General features: G+C 34.1%; 1 pseudogene; it reads right to left on the reverse strand.

The window, feature by feature from the left end:
- Window positions 1-2,046, reverse strand: part of LOC117175550 — a 50,187-nt pseudogene extending 48,141 nt beyond the window's left edge.
- Between the last annotated feature and the right edge of the window lie 16,376 nt (window positions 2,047-18,422).

The raw sequence follows: 18,422 nt of genomic DNA on the forward strand, positions 1-18,422 counted from the left end.
TGTTTTGCAAATAATCAGCTTTATTCAGAAAAACTTAAATTTCATTCAAAACATACCTATAAACTAGACTTATCTATCCAACTATTGTGTGAATCATTGAAACCTAACCATTTTAAAAATAGCTTATTTCCTCTTTTTTCAGTACTTTTTCCACAAGATAAATATCTGGATGTCTAACTTTGCCTAGTTCTTGTTCATAAAAACTACCGGCAATAGCTTTACCTTGATAATCTTTAATTATATACGTCACTCGTTCAGTATTCTTGACATGACTTATAGTAAATATTTCAGTTGTCCAACTCGATGTGTAGCCTTTCTCAAAAACATTCTGGAACTAAATCTTTCAAAATATCTATCTACTTGTAATTCCCCTGTAAGCTAAATTGCATCCACATTTTATTCTTTAAAGTACGATTAAATCGCTCGCAAATGGACGCTATTAAATTACTAAACGTCGAGTACAAATTTATTTTGTATCGCTTCATAAGATTTTCAAATTGCGAATTGTAAAATTCTTTTCCTCTATCAACTTGTAAATTTTTCGGTATGCGCCCCTCATCAAGTACAGATTCCATAGCTGCAGCTACATCTTCACCCTTCTTGGATTTAACGGTGACAGCCCAAGCAACTTTTGAAAATATCTCAATTACAGTTAAGATGTACTTGTATCCTTTGTTTACTCTCCCGTATGGTTGCATTTCAACAAGATCAGCTTGCCAGGTCTCATCAATGCCACGAATATCGAAATGTCGACGTTCGTAATTTCGTCTAGCTGGTTTGTGCAGCTCCTTCACCAACCGCAGCTTCTCGGTGTCCACTTTTGAGTGCATTAAGCCTGGTGTCTAATTGACTAATGAGCTCAGAATTTCGATACACTAATTTTTGAATTGTTTCAACATCAATTTTCGCATTTTTAAAAAGTTTATCTGTGGAATTTTCCAGAGTTTCAATCATCATTGTATTATTGACTGATTCAGTTCGCAAAGAAGCTACAAAATCATATATATTCTGAAGTTCACGCTGTATCGTATGTTGCACCATATTCAGATTCACAGCATCATTTAGTTCTTGAGCTTCAGCCACTTTACACAGCCTCTTATTATTCACATCATAATTTCCTTCAGAAGTAACTTTAAAGCCAATTCCAGGAGGACCGCGACTTGTACTCTGTGCTCGCTTGGAATGACGTCCAAATACATCGATGCTCATCTTGAAAATGATGGAAATCTTGATAAACATCCCTTAATATATAATTTCAGCTTCTCGTAGTTCTTCGATAATTGATATAATTTTGTTGGTGTGACTTGGATTACCAGTTGCTTGAAACGCTAGGAGTAAGCGTAATTGGTCTACCAATTCATTCGGATCATCCCAGTAAATGTAATCCATTAGATTTTTCTCTCTAGCAATCATGTATTGTGGGATCATACCTTCACTTGATAACGATTTCCCGTCTTTACTTCGTCTATTTGAATTTTTTGGTGGAAATGGAGGAATTAATTTCATTACAAAGTTTTTATATTTAAAGGCCTTAATGTCACGAATTTCTCCATTTGGTTTATAATGTTTTTTATATAAGTTTGTTGCAATAGCAATTTGTCTATAATTTTCAAGATCACTGGGAGTTATAGAGGACTCTTGAGGTACTTTTATAAATAAAAGTTCAAGCAAGCCTTTACTTTTGGGAAAATTCAAATTACCCACGTGAATATAGTTCTGACTGAAATTTATCTGAGAATCTCCAATCATTAATCTATCTTTCGTTAATTTTCTTACTCCACACACATTGTCGAGTTCTCTATTTCGTTCGCCTAACAATATGAGATATTTGTTTGCATCATCATCAATCCATGAAGATGCAGGTATTTCAAAGTTGTTTTCAGCTTCACTAGCAGTTGATGTCTCTAAATTACTGGGATATACATTCTCATCTGCTTCTTCCTCACAGTCATTAATTGATTTATATGACAAATCATCGTCATCAATACTTTCTTCAGCTTTATTTTTTGCTTCTTCTTTCCATCCAATTGGTTCAACTTTTTTCATATTCTTGAAACCGCCCACAATTTTTTCGAGTGGATTAACAATGGGTTTTAAAGTGTCACTTAATGTGCGCTCAACTGTTTCTTTGCCCAACTTTATTAACCTATGTTTTCGTCGAATTGATTCACTAGCTCTAGCAATTTGTTGCAAAATATCCACAAAATATAGCTCGTACACTGTTTGATAGCAAATGTCCGTGGCGTTTTTCTCTATTCTCTTTTTGAACAAGCGAATCAAAATTTTGAATAGGTAGTTTCACAGGTTGTGCTTCAAACTGCATCTTGACAAAGGCTGACTGGAAAACCTATAAATATCCCGGTTATATATGTTGACCTTCAGTCTGAAAGTATCCCTTGCTTAGATATGATCGTTCACAGAGGCAAAACAGTCATTCGTAAACGAACCGTGAACCAGGCAAGACGTGGGAGAGGCTTGCTGAACAGAATCATCAACAATTTGCCGTTTGAATTGCATTTGCCTAGTTACCAATAGTGTGGCCCAGGTACGAAACTAGTCAAAAGATTAGCACAAGGTGATCCCGGAATCAATCTAATGGACGCTGCTTGCAAAGAGCACAGACAGAACAGAAGACCTACCACTACAGTGAGAAAAATTGTTGCTGCAGCTAAAAAGTGTATGATTTCAAGCAATGATGCACAAAGTGGCATTAAATCTGCACTCAGAGTCGCAAGCGCAACTGTCATGAAGGCTGGTGGAAGAAGAAATGTGAATAAACCTCGTATTCTATCTGTACCAGCCAAAGTAGGCGGATTTTTACTCTTCCTCATACCTGTTTTTGCGGGTCTCAGTGCTGCTGGAGCACTAGCTGGCGGAGCTGCGGGAATAGCTAAAGCTATGATTGATGCAAATTCGGCAAAAAAACAACTTTCAGAGAGTAAACGACATAATGAAACGATGGAAACCATTGCTTTCGGATAAGGTTTATACTTGAAGCCATATAGACCAGGATTAGAGCTTCATCTGAAACCATATAAACATGGAGTAGAACTCAAACGCAAGTCAAAAAAGTCAAAGTGAAGCTACCTCATCGAGCCTTGACTCATGCAAATTTACTGAAATTTGCAAAACCTTTGAAGATTCCACATTTTCGAGGTCTTTTTATGCAAAACGGATTACCAAAGGGTGGACCACGTAAATATGAATGTGCTATTGTTAATCTTGACGATGAAAACGTACCAGGAACACATTGATGTGCCTATAAAAAGATTGACGGCAAAATAATTTATTTCGATAGCTTCGGTAATCTTCGACCACCTTCGGATCTCTTCAAGTATTTCGGTGTTGGTAGCATAAAGTATACCACGAGAGATATCAAAATTACGATACATACGTATGGGGGCATTTATGTCTGCAATTTCTTTGCAATTAATGAAAATCTAAGAGTACTTTTAATCTATATAAGTGTTGAAATTTTCAATATAAAGTCAGTTGAACGCTAGCTGTCATCATGAATGATTCATTGACGCTAACATAATCAGGAACTTCTTCAATCCTGGAAACGCACTATTTTCCTCCAATTGAGTTGTCGCCTTATAAAAATTACGCACTTGGACTCGTTGAATTTCTAACCTTAAATTCAATACCCAATGTAGACATTGGCCAAAATAAATTTTATGTGAGTGATGAAATAATTGAAATACCTACAGAAAGTTGTGAAATAAGTAACATAAAGCGCTGTGTACAGAATGCTTTGGTATACAAGGGTATTGAAATTCATATTAAACTAAACAATAATACTGTAAAAAGTGAAATTTACTGCAGTCACGGTATAGATTTCGAACCTAAAGATTCCATCGATCATTTGCTAGGGTTTTCACCGGGCAGACTAGAAGCAAACCAAGTTTATGAATCTGATCAACCAGTATCAATCATAAAAGTGAATTCTTTGAGAATTGAGTGTGGCATAACTACAGATGCATACATTAATGGTCAGAAAGTACATACTATTCATGAATTTTTCCCTCTAGTGCCACCTGGATATAAGATAGTGGAAGTAGCATCTCATGTCATTTACTTACCAGTCGTTGTGCAGACAATAGATCATATACAGCTCCGTATAGTTGATCAAGATGGGTATTTAGTCAATTTTCATGGTGAAGTTGTAACAATCAGACTGCACATCAAGTCTCTCTAATAATGGGTATCGTTTTCAACCAAAAGATGGGCTTTGGTTATAATAAACCAGCACAATGTCACAAACTAATCAGTCGAAAAATAGCAGCCAAAGGGTTAACACCTCAAAGTGCTCTCTTCATAAATAGTCTAGGCCTGCAGCTCAGGAAAAGAAGAAGAGAATGAAGAGATTTAAGATTTTTTGTACCTGCATCTGTCAATTTGTCTATCAGCGATTGATTATTTGTCATGGAAAGGGAAATTTTGAATATTCAAGCACCAAACATCTTTGATGAGTCAATTGCACACTGTGAAATTCATGCACATCAGCCTTATGCCTCATCGACCTTCAACAGTAGTGATGAAATTCGGATCGTTGTTCAAAATCAGGACCAGTGTCTCTTGTCGAGCAAAAGTTCACTTCACGTACATGGAAGAATCGTAAAAACTGATGGAGCGCAAGTGACAAACACATCTTCAGTTTCTAATGCCATCTGTCATTTGTTTCAAGAAGCAAGATATGAAATCAATGCAATAGAAATTGATAGAAATAAAAATGTTGGTCTGACTAGTCTCATGAAAAATTATGTATCTCTAAATCCAGGACAATCATGATACATACAGAATAATGGTTGGCTTGATGTAAATAATAACAATCAATCACTAACAAACGTCACTGGCTACTTTGATGTGGCCATACCTCTTAGCATGCTATTTGGTTTTGCTGAAGATTATCACAAAATCATTGTCAATGCTAAAAATGAACTCATTTTGATCAGATCACAGAGTAATACAAATGCCGTCTTGCAAACAGCTCCTCTTGAGCAGTATAAAATTAAAATCAATAAAATAGAGTGGTTATTGCCTAGCGTTAGACTATCTGATTCACGAAAATTTCATGTTTGATCATGTTTGATCATTGCAATTTGACTAATGTAAAACTATTTTTAAATGATCAGTGCTATCCTTATTGTAATTTGAATCTTTATATTAATCGAAGTCAGTATGCTCTTCTAGTTAATTACTTTCAAGTTAATTACTATGGTAAAGAATCACAACCACTGCTTTCGAGAAGAGAATTTATAGATCATGCACCTCTAGTAGTGATTGACTGCTCTAAACAGAATGAGTCACTGAAATACGGGCCAGTTGACGTTCGTTTGGAATTTCAAACTAGTGAAAACTTTCCCGCTCAAACATCGGCATATTGCTTAATTTTACACGATCGTATAGTTGAGTATAAACCAATAAGTGGGGTGGTGAAAAAGTTGGTATAAAAATGCTGTAATAAATTAGAAATAATTTAGTTGCATTCAAGATACAGTACTTGGTGGATATGCAGGGCTTCAAGTTGCCGGAAAATAAATTTGTATTGAAAGAATTGGCTATATTACCACTCTTTGATGAAAAAGGCAAAATACCATATTCTTTCCTCTTTCAACCTGTCTGCATGTGGAAAGACGTTTCACCAAAATATAAGTCTATAAAGAAATGGACAGAGCGCAATCATCATGGAATACCATGGAATCCTGGTAAATTACCGTATTCTTTACTATCTGTAAAATTCGAGGATACTTTAGACGATGCATCAACAATTTATGTAAAAGGATTGGAAAAAAAGAATTGGTTGAAACAATTTGTAGAAATATCATGCGAAATTGTTGACGTGCTTGATCTGAAATGTCCTTCACTGCAGAAATTGCGTGAGATGTATGAACTTGAAAATATTATGTGTACGAATCATATGTATAAAAATTCTTCCAATTGCGCAATTGAAAATGTAATTTTATTGCAAGATTGGATGATTTCAGAAGAGTACTTATACGCTGATAATTATTTATATTTATAGAGATAAGAAATGTTTTTCTATATATATTTAATCTACGTATTTTTAAGCATATAATGTACTGATTTTCATTGGAAATTAAATAAAAAAGCACATGAAAAGAAACATGTGTGTGTGTTTTTCTCAGAGTTCCTTGTTCTTATAATAAGTGCGAATAGTAGATACGCGAAAGGGTAGGTCAGTGAACATCGTTGGCATTGTGGCTTCAAGAAACGTCGTCCTCAGCATTGGGAGATAACGTCTGCTGGATCAGGCTGCATCTGATAGTTACATCAGTTTAAGAAAAATGCTCTGCAATAAAAAACACCATTTTATATTCAGCTATTTTTATTTTGCAATAGCTTGTGTTCTGTACAAACAATTGTACAGTTTTTTTCGATTCCTTCTTATAGTTTTTACATATATACACTTTACATTATATTTATATTACAAAAGATTATTTTCATTCCAACCACTGCATACTATAAATCTGATACATTAAGCTTTTTCTATACAGTATATAATCTGTTTCTTTCACTCCTACACTCATATATACAGTATATTCTATCTCTCTCATTCCTCCACTCATATTTCACCTCGTTTTTTGTTTTTCTTCTCATATATACAATCTTAATAGCCTACAATTACAGTTTTTTTACATATATACAAATAATCAATAATTATATACATTTTTACATTACATCGACTTCTATGGGATCATAGGCTCTATATTTATATCCCCATGGAAGAGTATCTGTAGTACCAGGGAGCAGCATTCGTTTGTCATCATGCCAGCTGAGAGCAATCTTATCTTGGATGATGGTGTGCACTTCGTGCTTTCGGCTTCGGATTAAGTGTTGAGTTTTAATCAGATTCTGACAAGAAATAAGAGTCTGCTTATAGTCATCGAATGTTATGGTTTTCAGTGTCGATCCTTTTATACCTTTGACTCGCTTTTTTCATCTTCTTCATCCAAAACTTTATATGTATATAATTTTGATCTCAAACCCACAAATTCGGTCATTATTTTTCCGTTGCATTCATCTTTCATTAATCCAAAAACTTTTTTATTTTTTAGAGGAATTCCGTAAACATTTTCTGTTGGATAATCTGATGTGTCGAATTTATGGATGTCTCGTTTAATATATTCGTAAAAGTTAGGAACAGTGAAATGATAGATGAGACTGTCTGTATCTGTATATAGCAATTTTGCAGAATTTCCAAAATTTGGTAGAATATATTTGTAATGAAAATCATACGTGATAATTTTTGAGGTATCAAGGACTGTGAAACCAATGTAGACAGGTTTATTGAAAAAAATCTGTGTTTTAATCATTTCAACAATAACCATATTTTCATCAAATATGGTACAGCTATGAAAGTTCGGTTTAGCAATTAGAGCTTTTGCTCCATATCTCCCCTCCCATTTTGTCACAAGCTTGACATCTTTGTGCTTCCTAACGTTTTCCATTGTCTTTCCAAAAACAGAATTGTTTATCCATTAATAGAAATTTTTCTTAAATTCATTAGTTGCTCTTTTTCTGTGTTCAGTGTTTAAATCGATATATTCTTTTAGCAACGCTTTTTGCTTGAATTTTTGCGCTCGATGAATTTTAGTTAGTTTCATGCCTAACTCCAAGTACATTTGTAGGTTTCGGTAATGTAGTACATAGTTTTTCTGTGGTAGCAAATTGGTTACTAATTTTGGAATCTGACATTTTGAACCAGGAGGCACAAAGTGTTCAGGACATAATGGAAGGTCCTTGTGCAAATCGTAAAGCTCTTCAGGATATTCTAGATCTACTTTAAGAATGCAACCTTAAGGTAAATTATCGTGCACATTTAAAAAGTTTGGATCATTTTCGAAATTTTCAAACGATTCAAAATCTTTATATGGTAAAAAAACTCACTCATGGCTTTACCATACTGATTGCTAATATCTAAATAAAAAATATCTGATTCTGGATCGCATGGATTAAAATTTTCCCCCATAAATCTATTGTTTGCTTTTGCAAAACGGTTAGAGCATTGTAAAACGCCACCTCTCATTGCTTTTTGAATTAAGAGTAGCATTTCTACATCAGTCAGTAAGTGTAGTTCAATTCCAGTGTACTTTAGCATTGCATCAAAAGAAAGTCCCGGTGCTGTGTAATAATGCAATGGATCTAATTTATATGTTGCGAAACAAGTTTTTCGAAAATTTTCAAAAATGTCAGCCAAAAGTAAAACATCGGTCTTGAGGTACAAATCGGAATACTGTCCTAAATTTTGCAAATTAAACGTTTCCCACACTTTACAAGCGTGTTGATAATCCTCGTCAGAAATGTGGCAATCGTTTAATTTGGAATAAAATGCCTCTTTTGGAGGTAAACTGTCTTCCTCTAATTTCTTCCAACTATCAATGTAGTCGTATGGGAAGACACCTTTTCTTGTTAACAAATTGAATTCACTGTTACTTTACAAAATTGTCTAGTTATTGTTTTTTCTCTGTCATTGAGATATGAGGCTAATTTTTCCAAGCTACTCGGCATGAATCGGAAACAATCAATAAATCTAAGTTTAACTCTAGTATTTGGAACATCTTTTGTAAATGAGATATACTTTTCTTTATTTACAGGTAGTAAGGAGACATGTCCCTCAAAACTTTGTGCTAATTCTTTAATGAAAAAGTGTGAGTCGTAGCCAGATAAAATTGGAAAAACAACTGGAATGGTATGAGAGTCTTTGTAATTAATGTTGCAGCTTCCATGTGCTGGACCACGGTACTTACCTGTAAAGTGACAATGGTCGCGATGTTTAACATTATCTTTCTTGAAATCTTTTTCGCAAATCTGACACAATTTTGTATTTTGAAATTCTTGTTTTTGCTGCGAAGTTAATTTTTCCATTGGTACTGGATTTTTCAAAAGAGAATTCACTTTTAACGCTAAATCTTTTAATTCTTTTATAAACCATTCAATGCAATCCTTTCCACGGTATACTTTAGGTTCTGAGGTCGAATCACTAAAACTTAATTTTGTATAATACGCAATACTAGTAGGGATATGCTTTTGATACGCCGCTTTATCTGTTTGTGAATTTGTAACTGGTTCCAGCAAATATTCAATGTCTGCATATACTGCAAATGGTACATTTTCTTTGTATCTGTAATGATTAAACTTTAATATGTTCCTACCATTCTCCTCTGTTGGAAGCATCCCTTTACAATTATTCAGTACTGGATTACTTTCAGAGTCATTGTTATCATAATCAAAATCAGTATTTTCAATCATTAGCAGGTGAATTGTAGGACATTTTGATATTTCATTGCTTATATAAAGGGGGACAATCTCATCCTTTTTCCTATTTTCCTCATGTTCTATGCCATAAACATTTATACGCAAGTGATTCATTTTTTAAAATTTTTTGATATCTTGAAAAGTGATTGGAAAGTTGATTCCATCACGTTTCAAGAGCGTATCAAAATGCGGATAGAAAGAGACGCGATCTACGTGGTTGTCAGCAGGACAAAGAGCGGCCATTACCGACCAGAGAAACCAGTACTCATCACTGTTCCTAACATTTACAACTGCTTTTTTATAACTTATAAATTTAGGTAATCTTAGGAAACTTGATGAGCCTACTGCAAAAGGTGCGTATATATACAGCCAGATTTTTTTTGCTGGAATTCCTCTACTTCAGTTAAAAGTTGCTCTCTAACCTTACTTTCAAACCATTCATTTATTTCAGTTGCTTTTAAAATAAGTTCATTTTTAGTATTAAAAAATTTTATTGAATCGATTTCCCTACCCTCTTCTATAGCACTAAATTTTGGTGCAAGAATAACATTCGTTTTTAAGCCCCCCGCAAAAGTTTTCAAAGCATTTTTTAGTCTATGTGTAATCATTGTTTTTGCATCCATGAAAAAATCATCTAAATCTTTATGTGTTAGATTTATAACCAAACCTGTTCTGACTCAACTTTTAAAATCAGACTCCAGATCCTGCTATCTGATTCTGTCTCCTTTCCTATCCAAACCTTCATTCACGCCAGTTCCACTCTTCTGAAGTTTTTTGAATGTGCGGTTTTTGCATTTCAGTAGACCAATTGTTGACTGCAATTTATTTTTTTTTTTGAAAGAGTGATGCTCCTTTCCACGCCTCAAAATTTTCTTTAACCTCCGAATATCCTTTGTGCACTCATGTGTCCAATAGGCGATTTCGGAAGTTGTTCTTTTTATATGCAGCACTTGATAGGCATCTTCATAAATTTTAATAAGTTTTCTGCAGTCCAGTGAGTCCATTTTGATTAATCACTCGATGGTTAGCAGAAAACTGGAAACAAATTTTTCGCTATGAAGTGACTGTCATACTCCAGAAATTTCACAAATAATATTTTCAACGAATTGCACTGAGTTTAAGTTTAAAAGAAAAATGTAATTTAATTTGATTTGAAATTTAAATAGTTTAATATTTTTAATATCGTTTAAATTTAAAAAACCATAGAAGGTGCACTAACCGATGTTCAAGAGACACCAGGTTTCCTATCTTCACTGCACAGGTGTGAATTGTATGAAACACGAAAACAGTTCAAAATCTCTGTATTAATTTTCACTTTACTTCAATTTTGTAGGCTTGTGTGTATTCAACAAATACTTGATGACAACTGAGGGAAACGTATGCATAGCGCCCTTTTATAGATGCACATTTGCTATCCTTGTCTAGTAACATATCTCCCTCTTTGTCTAATTGTTCTAGAACCTTCCACATTATAATCCACACGTGCAGATATAATTTTTTAACATCGCAAAAATTTAATGCGTCATTAAAAATAACCTTGAAGTTGTTTACGAAAAAAAAAATTTCGCAATAACATTTTATGATATAATTCATTATAGAAAATTCAGTATAATAGAAGAAAAATTTTTAACGCTGAATTAAATCATCCTCGATTCTCTATAGTCGAAGAGTAGTCTTAGTGAATGATTGAAAAAATTTCAAATATTTTATTATATTAATTTGTTGCATTTTTTAAATTTTATTTTAAATCTTTAACATATAAAAGGTGAAAAACTGACCTTCTTAAATAAGATCTGAAAAGCTGGAAAATATCTGTAGATAAAAAAGCCATGCGACCTTAGCTCGAATATCGTTGCATGGCATAAGGAGCGACAAACGCCGGGCAGTGTACTCTTGGTATTTACAAAACGTCCATGAAAGGCCTCGAATTAAATTCATGCTGTCCATAATCTCTCCCTCGAGTCTCGAAATTGTTTTCAGTATCTTGTTGCATATACCTCGTCCATAGGTTGACGGATCTAGCATATGGAAAAGAATGAATACGAAAGCGAACGATTGCGAGCTGTAAAAAAGAAGTGATCTCTCTATGGAACGATAGCATAGGATAATGAAATGTGTGCAGCCTCAGACTGCCGATGTATGAATGCTTCTACGAGTTTAAACGCGTGTAGCTGTTATCTCTGGTCCTCACTCGCTACTTGATACCAGAATAAAGCGACAAGCATCCCTGAATAAATGACCTACTATAAGAAATGCTTTTTTATTCCTTTCTTACCTTCGATTAACTTTATATATATATACTTTTTTAATTCTAATTATTTTTCTCGATGATTCTGGACTGCAGAAGAATGTTTTTCACAGGCAGGAATTCTTAGTTAAAGCATCATCTATCAGGTATTTTCAAATCAAATTAATAAGCAAAACAGAATGCCATGCATAACCCTCATATCAGATTTCATCTGTCCACCGGCATCTTTTACGCATTTAATAAATAAAGGCAGGAATTTTTAACTAAACTATCATCTATTAGGAAGTAATAAATCAAATAAATAGTCAAAACAGGATGCCATACGTAGCTCTCCATATAAAATTTCACCTAGATACCTGCACCTTTTGCGCATTTAACAAACGTCTTATGTGTCAGGAAGCAATAAATCATCCTTGTTTTTCTCATTTAACCTTGACACATGCATGTTATAACCTTGAACCTGTTTACATGAATTTGGCTACAAACTATTGCGCAATCGTCACGTCATCAGGATCCTTCGAGAAAGATCTCCAAGCTTAGCACGGACACGAACCACTATAGGTCGAAGCTTCGCGATCCCGGTAAGGTAGGAATCGTGGTCTAGAACCCGCCCTATACATCTACTAAAATCTTTTCATGTTCATCCAATCTACAGGCCTACTGTCTAAATGGTAAACGATACGCAATATGAAGGTCACATTCCATAAATTGAATCCATGCATGCAACGTCTGAAGTCCGCACTGAAATGAACCTACATTTCCTTCTCTCATTCTTACTGTATCAAGCTGGTTTATTTCCTTAGGCTTTGCGCCACATCCAGTACAGTTAGACGAAGCAGTAGTTTTGGTGACAGCTTGGCACACTTTTTTATCAATCATCGTGCAAATCAATTCATACTCCACATAATACATTCTGCTATTCACCTCAATTTTACATTGCTTTAATCTTTTTATCTGAAATTTAATATTTCGAAACTCAGTAAGGATTTTATTTGTCGATTATGCTACATACTGAAATGATATTGGGATACAAATGTTAAGCGAGAAGGTCAAGGATTTGGTCAAATTGGAGTGGTCTAAGGTTTGTTTATATCCTGAAGGCAAAGAGAAGGTCAGTTACATCAGCCTCCCCACACTCTAATTATTAATTTCCAGGTTTTCTATAGCCAAATGAATTACGCCTCAAATGCGCTCAAATATGCACCGACAGAAATTTTTGCGCCACATGACTGCAAGAATCTGCAAATGGGCTCATACGCGCTTTAAAGAAAAAATGTTAAGTCACATTGATAACCGAGTTATCAGCAATCATAATGGGGGGGGGGGAGCTGGTGTAATTTTTCCAAACTAATAATATTTTTTCAAATTTATCATACTTATCTTCCATGAGTTCAAATGCGCTCAAATGAGCCACCACTAAAGAATGCTGCGCTACATAATTAACAAAGATATCATATTTTGGGGAGGGGGCAGTGTAATGCAGGTATTAGATGCTCAAAATCTATTAATTTCAATGGGCTAAATATCGCCAATCCCAAACAATGATTTTTCTTCATTAATTTGCTCATAGCGCAATTTTTTTGAATATTTTAACCTACTGAAAATTATTCCCAAAACTGTGACACTGGTTTAAAATATTCTTTGATGAATCTGAATGTCTCGAAATAAATAGCACTTGGGAAAAGTTTTTCTTTTCATTCCCAACCTTGTTGGTTAGCAACATATTTTTAAATAATTTAAAAAAATCAAATCGCACAAATGTTTTTAAAATTACAAAAGCTTTTATTTTAAAAAAAGTTTAAATCGGATAAATAATATTGGGTAAAAATTGATTTGTAATGCACTAACGGCCTAACGCAGTTTCGCACGCTGAGTGTCAACATTCTACCAGCCCTTATACAGGGTGTTCAAAAAGTCCCGGGACAGCCAAATAAATGCTTAGGTACTATTTTTTGGAAAAGGTTGAGGTAATTCTTGAGTTAACATTCAACCAGGAATTCAGTTATGATCTTAGTTTTAACCTTGACCTTGACCTTCATGGATATTTCAAGGTCATCATTAATTTTTTAATGAAATGGATCATTTTTGACATTGGCAATCGAAAGAGCAGAAAATTTTACTTAAAAAGTGTAGTCTGATCATAGGTAAGGTGTGACCTTGATGGACATGTCAAGGCCATTCAAAATTCAATATGGTCTGAATAATTTTTCGTAAGCTAGCTTGTGAAAATCATCCTAACCTACTTTCTTACTTAAACAATTTGCATTAGATAGTGCGTCGCTTCAATTGAAAAAAGAGTAACCTTGACATGACCTTGATTGTCATTGTTTAAGTAAGTAAGTAGGTTAAGAGGATGATTTTCACAATCTAGCTTGCGAAAAAATGTTCAGACCATGTTAAAGTTTGAATGACCTTGATACGTCCATCAAGGCCACACCTTACCTATGACCTGACTACACTTTTTAACGTAACATTTTCCGCTCTTTCGATTGCCTATGTCAAAAATGGGCCATTCCATTAAAAAAAAAGTATAAATAGCATGATTTATTGAGCAGAGAAGTAATTTAACTGTGCCTAATAATAATAAAGGCACGAAAATTTTAGAAAACTTTCAATTCAATGTCATTTATAATATTATTATACACTACCGGTCAAAAGTTTGGGTTCACCTCTTTTTTGATGATTGATGAAGTTCTCTTCATTTTAATTATGCCAGCGCTAAAATTTTTTCTCTTTAAATGATTAAAGGCTCCCAAAATTCTGTATAAAATGAGCCCAGGGTGAAGGCTGTTTGTTTATCTGTCAAGTAGATATTGCAAAAAGTGTGTGAATTTCAATGTTTTAACATTTCAATAACTATACAAGTTATGAATATTTTGTAATGTTCCTAAACTCATTTTAAAGCTATTTTTTCACAATATGACAAAAGTTTATTAGCATAGAACAGCTTTAAGTTCTTGCACTGTGATATAATTTTTTTAAAATCTTATCAGACAAGGTATTTCTGTATGTCTGTCTATCTGTCTGTATGTATTTTTGTATGTCTGTAAACATCATAAGTTTTGAAAAAATTAATCTTTTAGATTGGCCTTTGGTACACTCGTTAAGTGTCCTAAACTAAAAGTCAGATTCGTTAGCCAGCCATTTTGAATAAAAATTCAAAAAGTGTGTGTGTTTCAAAAAAACACATGAGAATGAAAATTTTAAGCTAAATAACGCTCGATATGAAGAAGAAAAATATTTCTCTTTGAATGCCTTAAAATATTATCATGACGACTTTTTTTAATTTTCTTGGAAAATCCAAAACTCAAATTTTGACAGCAAACAAAACAATGAAAAATCCATGAATTATATTTTTCGGCCAAACTATGCAAAACACGGTAAAAAATGAGAAAACAAAAATCGTGCATTTGAAAAAGATCTACAAATTTGTTATCAACTACCTTTTGATAGGTTTCGTAGTTTTGGCTTTAATCATAAAAAACATCATTCACAATAAAAAAAAATCTACCCGCTGCGTGGGCACATTCTTATCACAACTTTTGTCTTTTAATTTATTTTTCATCTCGTGTCTGTGTTTTAAAAAATGTTACTTTTCTTGTTTTTGATGTTATTTTTTTACGATCAAATATAAAAACACAACTATCAAAAAGTTGTTCATCACAAATAAATCATTATTATATTCTTATCAGAGAACGTATTGGATTTGTGTAAAATTTGACCCCCCCTAGTTTTTGTGATAAGATCCACGTTTTAAGACTCCCTGCGTCTGAAAATTGGTTTTTACGAATGTTTCTATCTCACTGTATGTCTGTCTTTATGTATGTGAGCACGAGAACTTTTGAAAAAATCATTCTATAAGATTGGCCTCTGGTACTCTTTTTTAGTATCCTAAACTAAAGGTCCAGTTTGTTAGACAGATATTTTGGATAACAATTCAAAAAGTGAGCGCATTTTGAATAACTTTGAGACCACTTTTTTCAATTTCAAGAATTCTCTGTACGGTCATTCATAATGTTTAAACCGACGAACAATTTATCTCAATGACATTTTTCATCAAATTAAAAATTATTAGAGCGATAGCATTTACAAAATCCCAAAAAATACACGAAAATGAACCTTTTAAGCCAAATAACCGATGATGTGAAAAAATGGCAAGAAAAGAAAAGGCTTGATTTCTAAATACCCTCGAATATTATCAAAACAACTGTTTGAATTTTCTTGATAAATCAAACATTCAAATTTTGACAGCATACACAATGATGGAAGATCCAAAAATTAAATTTTGTCATGCAACAATTAGAGTATTTCAAAGCTTCTCAAATACGAGTACTTTGAATACAAATATTAAGGGTCCTGTTTAGATTGAATACATATATCATATTTGGGATATATGCCTAAATCTATCGCCTAGCAATCGGGAGTGTTAACCACTGCGCTATACCGACAAGATGAAACTCTATGAAAAAGCCATACTCATAGGCTGCAGTTCAGAAAAGCTAAAGAATCAAATTTTAAGCTCTCTTTTTCTAATTATTTATTATTATAAGACGTTGTGTAAATGTAAAATACACGAACTGTTAACAGGAATAGCAATACAATAACTTTTCAATAAATAATTTAAATCGATTACAATTTTTCTTGGCGTAATATTTTGTTTTTTCCGTTGTAGCCTACTTTACAACTTTTTGCAATGACAGGATATGTAATTTTTGATAAACATTAAAAATTTTTAATGACAGAACTTAACAAATTTCATCGTGAACTTTGAAAATTTTCAATAAAAATTTTATTATGTTTCGTGCAAGATTTGTTTATTCAGTGCTAAAAGTGAGACTTGGCGAAATAAAGTGCCGATTCTGGGCCAAGCATCGGTGGAGGATCGGCAAATATAATTAGCCAATATAGACTGCCAGCACTGGCTCAAGACTAGGCCGAATAAAATAACGACATGGGCCCAATAACTTTAGCCGACCTTTGGCTACAAAAATTGGACCGACACTGGGCCGTATATTCAGCTCCGGCAATTCGCACTTGGGTATATATATTGTAACCTTATGGATGCTGTCAATATAGCATGCAAAGGGGTGAGTGCTCTAAATTCACCTTGAGGTTAGCTAGAAGAGGGAGGATCTCCCCGGATAAATTTTATATGTAATATAATTTCTAAGTGAGAGGGTTGCACGAGGTAAAAGTGTAAGATTTCAATGAACATCAATTTATTCAAAAATCCCTACTCTAAAATAAGTACATTATCTTTATTTGCCCTGGCTAATTTTATTTTAATCTTTGGTAAGAAATGGGAATCTACCTAGAAATTATAATTCTAAGACACAGTCTTATACATCCAACCTTTTAGGCTCAATATAATTTTTAAAAAATCTTATATGTAAAATGCTACTAGAGCTATCTCTTTATATTCAAATCTCAATCGAAAATTTCTCAGAATTTCAAACTTATTTTCTAGAAGGAATCTCTCCTATAATAACAGTACACCTTCCGAGAGAGAGAGAGGTTTACCTCAAGGCGACACTTTTGGCTCGAAAATTTAGAGATGCCTCTACCGAAGGCTGACAAATGCTGAAAATTATTTTCTATTGCCTGGCACTCACGCTTAGCCGTTTTATGGACAGATTTCGAGCGAATATTCACTTGTCCACTCCTAAGCAGCTAAGGTGAATGACAAGAATAATAAATCTTTACTGTGCAACTTCTTGGCCCCGGGGACGAGAAATTTATCTCGTTCGTGACATCTGTAGTCACAGTGAAAATTTTTATGCTTTAGAGAAAATAATTTATTACCATTTATTTCTGCTAATCCAAATTTATAATTTTGTTTTTCCATTTTTACTTTAAAAGAAGGTCATTGCCTCAGATATTTAATTTTGTAGAATCGCACACAAAAATCGCCTTGAAATAAAAGAAAGTTGAAATTCAACATTTCAACGTCACAGAAACCACAGAAAAGGTAGCCGCTTTACTAACAGGGTGCGAGCGAATATTCACTCGTTCTCTCCTCAAGTACGCAACGCTTGCCTAAGAAAAATAATAGAGATTGGATTTCTCCCAAATCTATTAGGTATGAACTAAGAAGAGAGAGACTCTCTCCTAAGGCTGTCTTCTGCGAGTTACCTCGCAGAATTCAACTGCCGCTTTTGACTTGTGCGGCCCTTTTTATAGGGCTCGCCCTGCTCTCGTCTCCCATGATACATGCGAAGATGTATAGTGGGAGATCTCGGAGTCTGCGCTCCTCTAAAGCTCCTGGGAAGATGCAATTTTTATATATATCTTCCCAGGAGTTGCACGTTTTGCCTGCCTTCAGGCTTTATGACGTAACCCGCTGGTTACAATATATATATATATATATATATATACATTATTACATATGTATATATAGATATATACAGGGTGGACACGCTGGGGCTTACCAAAAAGTATTCAATCCGCTTGACAAGGTCCTAATAGTAGAATTGGCGTGTAAGGCGGGTTGCATACTCTTTGATAAGCCCCAGCGTGTATATATTGATCATATGCTGATATATTGATATATGCTATATATTGATATATGCTGATCAATCTCTCTAGCAATCACCCCAAGCGAAGAACCTCACGAAGTCGTTATGTAAGGTTCCCCACTTGGGTCCATTAATAGCCAAGGTCTTTGTTTCAGGCGTCGTTCACTCTACTGACACTCTTTTTATTAACTATTTGCCGCCACACTTTCCTGTCCTGGCATACTACTCTAGCTTCTTTCATGTCCATGTAATTTTTCATGCAGGCTCTCGTGTTTCTATGACATCTTATGTCTCTTCTAAGTAGGGTCTCATTCACACATTCTAACCATTCTTTCCGCGGTCTACCTCTGGGCACGTTGCCATTTACTTTACCTTGATAC

The sequence above is a fragment of the Belonocnema kinseyi genome, chromosome 6 (genome assembly GCF_010883055.1).
Source record: "Belonocnema kinseyi isolate 2016_QV_RU_SX_M_011 chromosome 6, B_treatae_v1, whole genome shotgun sequence".
Classification (NCBI taxonomy): domain Eukaryota; kingdom Metazoa; phylum Arthropoda; class Insecta; order Hymenoptera; family Cynipidae; genus Belonocnema; species Belonocnema kinseyi.